Genomic DNA, 9,024 nt, shown 5'->3' on the forward strand with positions numbered 1-9,024 from the left:
ACTAAAAAAACTTTAATTCAAAGGCAAGGGCTAGGTTAAGAACAAACAGAAATGAAAAGCAAAACAAATAAACCAGGGATCCCTGGGTGGCGCAGCGGTTTGGCGCCTGCCTTTGGCCCAGGGCGCGATCCTGGAGACCTGGGATCGAGTCCCACGCCTGGCTTCCGGTGCATGGAGCCTGCTTCTCCCTCTGCCTGTGTCTCTGCCTCTCTCTCTCTCTCTCTGTGTGTGACTATCATAAATAAATAAAAATTTTAAAAAAAAATGTGTTTAAAAAAAAACAAAAAAAAACAAAAACAAGTAAACCAATACTCATTGTTTGTGTTAAAAGACTTTTGAGTGTTCATTTCAAGGACATTCTCGATGAATGATTAAACCTTTAAACTACACTTTTTATACAGTAGTGTCTTGTCAACCAACTTCAAATATAAGTATATAAAATATATGTATGCATACATATATGAATCATCAGGTTGCTGAGGCAAATAACTAGTTATAATACTGCACCACTACTATTCAACTTTAGTTGTAGGCCTATTATTCAACTTTAAACTCCTATTTAAAACTATCAATATTGAGGGATGCCTGGGTGGCTCAGCGGTTTAGTGCAGTCTTTGGCCCAGGGCGTGATCTTGGAGACCCAGGATCCAGTCCCATATCGGGCTCCCTGCATGGAGCCTGCTTCTCCCTCTGCCTGTGTCTCTCACAAATAAATAAAATTTAAAAAAATAAAAAATAAAACTATTAATATTGAATCATAACTTAAAACGTTTCACAAAATTTTAAAATGCAAATTAGTCTAATGATTATAACTATCTCATTTTACCTCTTAATATAACTAGGCAGGATGAAGCAGCTTAGGGAAAGGAGTGGGCAGTCATTCCTTAACCCAGGAAATAACAAAGGGAATAGTAAATTGGGGATCCCTGGGTGGCTCAGTGGTTTAGCGCCTGCCTTTGGCCCAGGGCGCCATCCTGGAGTCCCAGGATCGAGTCCTGTGTCGGGCTCCTGGCATGGAGCCAGCTTCTCCCTCTGCCTGTGTCTCTGCCTCTCTCTCTCTCTGTCTATCATAAATAATAAATAAATATTTTTTAAAAAAGGGAATAGTAAATTATTAATTGTATTACAAACTCTTGGGTAATTTATTGAAATGTGAAGATATTCTTCTAATTCTATACCTTAGGTACCATGGATTCCTCAATGTTTGTTTTTAAAGCTCTTATTTATTTATTCATGAGAGACACAGAAAGAGAGAGGGGCAGAGACACAGGCAGAGGGAGAAGCAGGCTCCATGCAGGGAGCCCGACGCGGGACTCGATCCCGGGACCCGGGGTCACGCCCTGGGCCAAAGGCTGACGCTCAACTGCTGAGCCACCCAGGCCTCCGTCAATGTTTGTTATTAAGAAGATAGTATATTAATCAGATAGTACACTTTGAAAAAAAGATCAGCACAAATCCTGATAGTTGGTTAAACAACCTACATGGTTATTAAGCTTTTTAAAAAGATGTAACGTCTTTTAAACGTGGTTTAGAAATACGTAACAAACCCTCTCCAAAATAGAATCAAGTAAAATAAATGACTACCAGTGTTAGATACATAAAAAGTGAGTTCATAGGGCTTTTATGATCACTGTAAACTTTTATTCTAAGTATCCTAAAGCACAATAAAGCAAACGCAATACGAAGGCGAAAAGGATACAGGGCTTTGCACCCGGTATGACTCAATTTTGAAAGAGAAAGCCCTGGTGACTGCTACGAGGCCCATAAAGTATTAGTAAAGACCGTTAGGAACCCAGTTTTCTAACTTATTATTCAACTGCACCTAGCAAGTCGGATGATTTCTGGTGCATATTCGTGGAGGCCAAAGAAGGTATTTGAAAAGTGATTTTTTTTTTTTTTCCAGAACTAGTTTTCATCCTACACTCACTAAAAATGGGATGTTTTTTTCGTCTCTTACGGTAGTCTTCACCCTACTCCCCTAACCTTGCTGGGAAACGTATTCAGGTAAATAATGGCATTTAGAGAGCAACCGGCAGAAGTACGGAAAGGGCCTCCCCTTCCCCGGGGCTGAGACGCGACACCGCCCCGGAACCGCCCCGGCTCGGCGCCCCGCGTGCGGTCCCGGGCGGCTCTGACAGCAGCCTTTGTGCGGCCGGACCCAGCCCAGGCCCGCGGGGAGGCGGAGGCCCCGCGGCTCTGCCGCCGCCCCCCGCGCTGCGCCCGCGCCCGCGCCCCCCGCCCCGCCCCCGCGGCGGCCCCAGCTTTGTCCCGCGCGTAGGCGGGGCCCAGGCCGCGCGGGGGCCGCTCCGCCCCTCCCACCTCGGGAGCCCGCCGCCCCCGGCCCCGGCCCCGGCCTCTCCCGGCCTCCGCCGCTGCCCGCCCGCGCCCGCTCACCGTGCGCCGCGGCGCCGCGAGGCCGCCTGGCCCTCGTTCCCCCGCAGGTCGGCCGAGCCCGGGGCGCGCCGCGGGGCCGTGCGACGGAGGGAGGAGGCCGCGCCTCCGCGCCGTCCCCCGGCGCAGCGCCCCAACCCCCGGCACTTAAAGAGACAGGCCGCCGCCGCCCTCCCCTCCGCCGCGGCCCTCCGCCCGTCTTCAGCTCCCCGCACCCGCCAGCTCCCGCCAGCTCCCGCCAGGAGGCGTCTCTCACTCCCGGGGCGCTCCTGTCAGCGCACGCCCCGGCCCTGCCCCCCAAGCCCAGCGCCCCGCCTCCCCTCCGGCCCCGCCCACCGCCTCCCCTCCGGCCCCGCCCACCAGGCCCCCCGCATTCACTCCAGCCCAGCCCCGCCCACCGCCCCGCCTCTACTCCGGCCCCGCCCACCAGACCCAGCGCCCCGCCTCCCCTCCGGCCCCGCCCACCGCCCCGCCCACCAGGCTCCCCCGCTTTCACTCCAGCCCAGCCCCGCCCACCAGGCCCACCGCCCCGCCTCCCCTCCGGCCCCGCCCACCGCCCCGCCCACCAGGCTCCCCCACTTTCACTCCAGCCCAGCCCCGCCCACCAGGCCCACCGCCCCGCCTCCTCTCCGGCCCCGCCCACCGCCCCGCCCACCAGGCCCAGCGCCCCGCCTCCCCTCCGGCCCCGCCCACCAGGCTCCCCCGCTTTCACTCCAGCCCAGCCCCGCCCACCAGGCCCACCGCCCCGCCTCCCCTCCGGCCCCGCCCACCGCCCCGCCCACCAGGCTCCCCCACTTTCACTCCAGCCCAGCCCCGCCCACCAGGCCCACCGCCCCGCCTCCTCTCCGGCCCCGCCCACCGCCCCGCCCACCAGGCCCAGCGCCCCGCCTCCCCTCCGGCCCCGCCCACCAGGCTCCCCCGCTTTCACTCCAGCCCAGCCCCGCTCACCAGGCCCACCGCCCCGCCTCCCCTCCGGCCCCGGCCCCGCCCTCCAGGCCCACCGCCCCGTCTTCACTGCGGCCCCGGCCCCGCCCGCGCGATGGCCCCGCCCCCGGCTTCGGCCCCGCCCCGCCCTCCGGTCACGCCCCGCCGAGGCCGCTCTCCGGCCCCGGGCACCACGCGCGCTGTGCCGCCGCTCTTTTCCCGCCCGGTCTCGGCTTTTCTTGGCCTGCGTGGGGCTGCGGCCGACCTTGTCCGAGGCCTGTTCTCTGCACTTAGCATGTGCTCCTCCCGGAGCCGAGAGTGGGACGTGCCCGAGCGCAGAGACTCCCCACGGCAGCCCCGGAGGCAGCCGGATCTGTCCCGTCCTGGATTTGTTACAAGTGCGGCAGGTCTCTGGGTTCAGAGCCTTCGTGCCGCAGTCGCTCAACTGGCTGCGCCCCTCGTGCGAGCCCGGCTGGAGGAGCGGGGCGCCGGGGTGGTGCTGGTCCCGGAGGAGGCCCGGGCTCGGGACGAGCGGGGGCCCTGCAGCGCCTGCACAGCTGGCTCCGGGCACCGCGCCGTCTCAGGAGGACCCCCCCCCCCCCCCCGCCCGGGCATGTGTGACGCAGCACGCTTTTCGGCCTGTGCTTCACAAAAATAGGTAACACCGTTAAGGGCATTTGAGAAATGCGCTCAGTTCTTTCCCGCGCCCCTGGGAATTTGCATTTTTAAAAGATTTCAGCGTGCTTAAGGTGCAGCCCATCTTGCGAGATGATCCACGAAGTATTTTCCCCTTGGAAATGGTGATCTAGTGATAAAGTTTAAACTAGTGATCTTAAATGCCTCACATTCCCCTTTGTTGCTGGGCAGAAAACAGAAAAGAATGGAAAGAGGTGATTAGCTGAGGGCGGATTACATTGTCCATTTTTTTACAATAAGTAAACATGCATGTTAAAAATCATCCCTGAAAACTATCTTAAAGACATAAAGAGTGTACACAAACTTAACTATGGATTTTGTTCTTTGGCATTGCTTACTGGTTAAATGAATTACGATACCCCAGTGCAATGAATTAAATCAGCTATTAAAACATGATGAAAACATGTGAGGTTCTCACATTTTTGGTCTCAGGACCCCTTTACACTCTTGAAAAGTACTAAGGACACCAAAGAGTTTTTATGTGTGCAGCATCTATCAAAATTTTTGAAGTTTAAACTGAGAAATTTAATGAGGCACCTAGGAGATCCTTATTCAGTAGGTCTGAGACAGAACCCAGAAACCTGCGTTTTTAATAAGTCCATGACGGGACAGATACAGCCCTCGGGGTTGCCGTGGAGAGTCACCGAGCTCGGGCACTTCCCGTTCTTGGCCCGTGAAGAGCACCACTTACGCCTCCCACTCTTGTTCCAGCCCAGGTCATGATCTCTGGGCGGTAAGATCAAGCCCCAAGTGGGGCTCTGCATTCGGCACCAAGTCAGCTTGAGATTCTTTCCTTCTCCCTCTTCTTTCCCCTCTACCCCTCCCCTCCACTCCTTCACATGCCTGCTCTCTCCCTTAAATAAAGAAAATCCTTTTTTTTTTAAGAGAAATTTAAGAAATATTTATTCATTGTTTCACTTAAAAATAATGGACTATTATATGGTAACATGAACAACATTGTATGAAAAATAAGTATATATTGCAAAACAAAAAAATAGAAAAAGGGTATTATTTTACATTTGTGCTCTTAAATGTCAAAGTTAATAGAAGGCAGCTGGATTTTTCTATTGGCTTCTGCATTTAAAATGTTGCAATATCATGTATTATGTAGCCTCTAGTAAACTACTCTAAACTTGTGACAGGAGAATTAAAAAGGAAAATAATGTATTAGAATTTAAATAAAAAGAGTTTGGAGTTCATGAACCCCCTGCAAAGGTCTTGGGATTTCCAGGGTCCCCAGATTACACTTTGAGAACTAGTATTGCAGATGAATATTGTTGGTGTGTGATACATCAACATTTACAAGTAGTGTATATATTTTTAGAATGGTTAATATTAAAAATTGTGTATAGTTATTTTTCCAGTGGAGAAAACTATTATGTCTCCCAAGGGGCCAGCACTTCAGAGGTTAGGGATTCTGGTTTGGAACCCACAGACAGTCCCATTCTCAGCATCTCTCTATTTGGCTGACTCAACCAAATTAACTGATCTGGTTTTACAGATTTGAAATGAAGTGAGTCACAGCTTATCAGCCTCCCAGCCTGCTCCTGTGGGAGGGTGGATCTGGGGATAGAAGGCTCATTTGAGGAGAAACCTCTTTTCCCCATCACTGCCTTTCTCTTCCATCCTTCCTCCTTGTTCTGTTATGCGTCTACTGCAAAGCTATCTAAAAAATGAGAGAGCAGCCCGGGTGGCTTAGCGGTTTAGCATCGCCTTCAGCCCAGGGCCTGATCCTGGGGGCCGGGGATCGAGTCCCACATGGGGATCCCTGCATGGAGCCTGCTTCTCCCTCTGCCTGTGTCTCTGCCTCTGTGTGTGTGTGTGTGTGTGTGTGTCTCATGAATAAATAAAAACTTTTAAAAAAATACTATTAGAAATTGGGTTTTTAGGCGCCTGGGTGGCTCACTGGGTTAAGCGTAGTTAAGCATTGTACTCTTGATTTCTGCTCAGGTCATGATTTCAGTGGGTGTAAGATTGGGACCCTCTCCAGCTCTGCGCTCAGCACAGAGTCTGCTAGAAATTTTCTTTCTCCCTCTCCCTGTGACCCTGCCCTCCTCATGTGTGCACATGCCTGCACTCTCTAAATAAATTAATAAATAAAATCTTAAAAAAAATATAAATAGGGCAAGCCTGTTGGGACTCCTCTCACCCCTGAGAGCTTTCTCTGTATCTTTATTTAATAAACTTCTGTCTCTTTACTCAAAAACAATAAAATAAATAAAATAAAATAAAATAAAATAATAAATAAAAATAAAGTCCTTTGTCATTCCCTCTGTTATGAATGGTTGTTGATCCACCAGGCAAAAGTAACAATATTTCTTGGCTTGGGAGTGAGGGGGTAGTGTGTGGGGGGTTGCCCAGGCCCAGCAGACCACTGGGGGAAGCATCCCCCCTGCTGGGAGAAGATGCTATTTCAGAAGAGATTTGCAAAGGGTTATCAAGGACTACTGAAATATTTACAAAGCAATCTCAAAAGCCCTTAAGGCTTCCCCAAATTCAATGTTTACATGTGGGTTGCCTACCACATTAGGTCCAAACTCTGTACTTTTTTATTTAAAATATTTATTAATTCATTTTCATTTACCTTTTGTCCCCATCTGATCACAGAAATAGCACATGCTTAGCTGGGGACAATTTTTAAATTATGGAAATTCAGAATGATTACTCCTTACCATATTAGCTTCCAGCGACTGCTCCTAGTTTCATGTATATTTCTTCTTTTTTTAGTCATATACACTAACATATGTTTGCAAAAAATGAAATTTGGTTAAGAATACTTCACTATAACTTGCTATTTTCCACTTAGCATATCTAGAACATCTTTTCCTGACAGTATACGCAGATCTTTTTTGATGTCACACAGATCCTCTCCATAAAGCCAAGCTGGTCTATTTTCACACTTCATACTTTTCCAATCTTGTATTTCTGCACATTCTTTTTGCTCAGGACAGGATTCCTACTTTTTTTCTAGCTACATATATCCTACCCACTCTTGAAAGCCTATTCAGGGCAGCCCGGGTGGCTCAGTGGTTTGGCGGTGCCTTCAGCCCCGGGCGTGATCCTGGAGACCCGAGATCGGGTCCCACGTCGGGCTCTCTGCATGGAGCCTGCTTCTCCCTCTGCCTGTGTCTCTGCCTCTCTCTCTCTCTCTCTCTCTGTCTTTCATGAATAAATAAATAAAATCTTTAAAAAAGCCTGTTCAAATATCAACCTATTCAGATATCAAAAGCATCTTCCATGACTCAACACAGTGCCTGGCACATAGTAAGTGAATGAATTGATTAAATGAATGACTTCCCTGGCTAAAGTCCCCCATAGCCTCTGAGCTCCTAAAGCATTTATTCACACTGACATTTCACTATTAATGTATATATGTTTTGTTTCCGTTGAGGAAACAATTTTAGAAGCTTCTTAAGCACAGAAATCATGTTATTAATGTCTCATTTTGCTATGTGCAGGGATTCTCAGGTTCTTGGAAGATCTACAAAAACTAGGATGGATGGTTTCACCTGTATTAGCCAGAATGACAACAGTAAAGAAGACGTGGAAACAATTCATGAAAAAGGCTGCATGGAGTCAAGAGCTTAATAGTTACTTTAAGAAACTAGGAAAAGCAGAGGCATCTGGGTGGCTTGGTCAGTTAAGCGACTGACTCTAGGTTTTGGATCAGGTCCTGATCTCCTGGATCTCTTGAGCTCCGGTTGCCCCGAAACAGTAGGGAGTGGGGGTCTGCTTGAGATTCCTTATCCCTTTCCCTCCATTCCTGCATGTGCCTACATGCACTATTTTTTCTCAAATAAATAAATCCTTAAGAAAAGAAAGAAAGGAGGGAGGAAGGAAGGAAGGAAGGAAGGAAGGAAGGAAGGAAGGAAGGAAGGAAGGAAGGAAAGGAAAGGAAAAAGCAGAGATCACTGGTGCTTGGAATAATCAGAAAGACTTCCTGGAGGCTTATTATGCTTGATCTGAAAGGAGTTCAGTCTTAAAGGGGCAGAGAAGGAGACTTTGAGGGGTGGAGGTAAAGGGAAGTGAGTGAGTGGAGGGGGGCTGGCTGGGAGGAGGAATGTCCTGGCAGCAGACAGCCCAAGACAGCCTTGGTCCTCAGAGCCCCACCACCTGATGAGACAGGAGCACCAAGTACCCAGGAATGTAACGCCGTGTGTGTTAATACTCACGTAAGATAAAATTTACCATTCTAAACACTTAAAAAGTATACAATTTGGTGGGACATAGCATAGTCACAATGTTAAGCAACTATCAACACTATCAAATTCCAGGAGGTTTCTCGTACTCCAAAAGGAAACTCAATACCCATTAAGCAATCACACCACACACACCCCATGCCCCCACCTTGGCAATCACTAGTCTATTTTATGCCTCTATGGGTTTGTCTCTTCTGGACATTTCAGATAAATGGAGTCAGACAGTATCTGGCCTTTTATTTTTTTATTTTATTAAGATTTTATTCATTCATGAGAGCCAGAGAGAGAGAGAGAGAGAGGCACAGAGACACAGGCAGAGGGAGAAGCAAGCTCCATGCAGGGAGCCCGATGTGGGACTCAATCCCGGGACTCCGGGATCACACCCTGGGCTGAAGGCAGATGCTAAACCACTGAGCCACCCAGGGATCCCAGTATGTGGCCTTTTTTTACCTGGCTTCTACACTTAGCATAATGTTTTCTTCTTTCTTAAGATTTTATTTATTTATTTGAGAGAGAAAGAGTGCATGAGCAGGAGAAGGGGCAGTAGGAGAAGCAGGCTCCCCACTGAGCAGGGAACTTAACCTGGGGCTCCAACCCAGAACCCTGAGATCAAGACCCGAGCTGAAGGCAGATGCTCAACCACTGAGCCACCTAGGTGCCCCAACGTAATGTTTTCAAGGTTCATCCATGTTGTAGCAGATAAAACTTTATTCCTTGTTGTGACTGAGTACTACTTTATTGTATGATATACCGCATTTTGTTTATTCAGTTATTAGTTGATGGATAACGGAGTTGTTTCTACTTTTGGCTATTG

The 9,024-nt window shown here is 49.4% G+C and overlaps 1 protein-coding gene across 2 annotated transcripts in view; it reads right to left on the minus strand.

Moving 5' to 3' along the window:
• The window catches only part of TWSG1 (twisted gastrulation BMP signaling modulator 1), a 66,895-nt gene extending 63,094 nt beyond the window's left edge, over positions 1-3,801 (minus strand). Inside the window, exon 1 of one of the 2 annotated variants that reach the window (XM_077899971.1) lies at positions 3,581-3,801. The gene's annotated coding sequence lies outside the window, so the exon portion shown is untranslated. Of the gene's footprint in view, positions 1-2,394; positions 2,556-3,580 lie in introns of those variants that run through there. The other variant, XM_077899970.1, reaches the window with a different exon arrangement.
• Positions 3,802-9,024: the final 5,223 nt, after the last annotated feature.

This window comes from Canis aureus, chromosome 6 (genome assembly GCF_053574225.1).
Source record: "Canis aureus isolate CA01 chromosome 6, VMU_Caureus_v.1.0, whole genome shotgun sequence".
In the NCBI taxonomy this organism is placed as follows: Eukaryota; Metazoa; Chordata; class Mammalia; order Carnivora; family Canidae; genus Canis; species Canis aureus.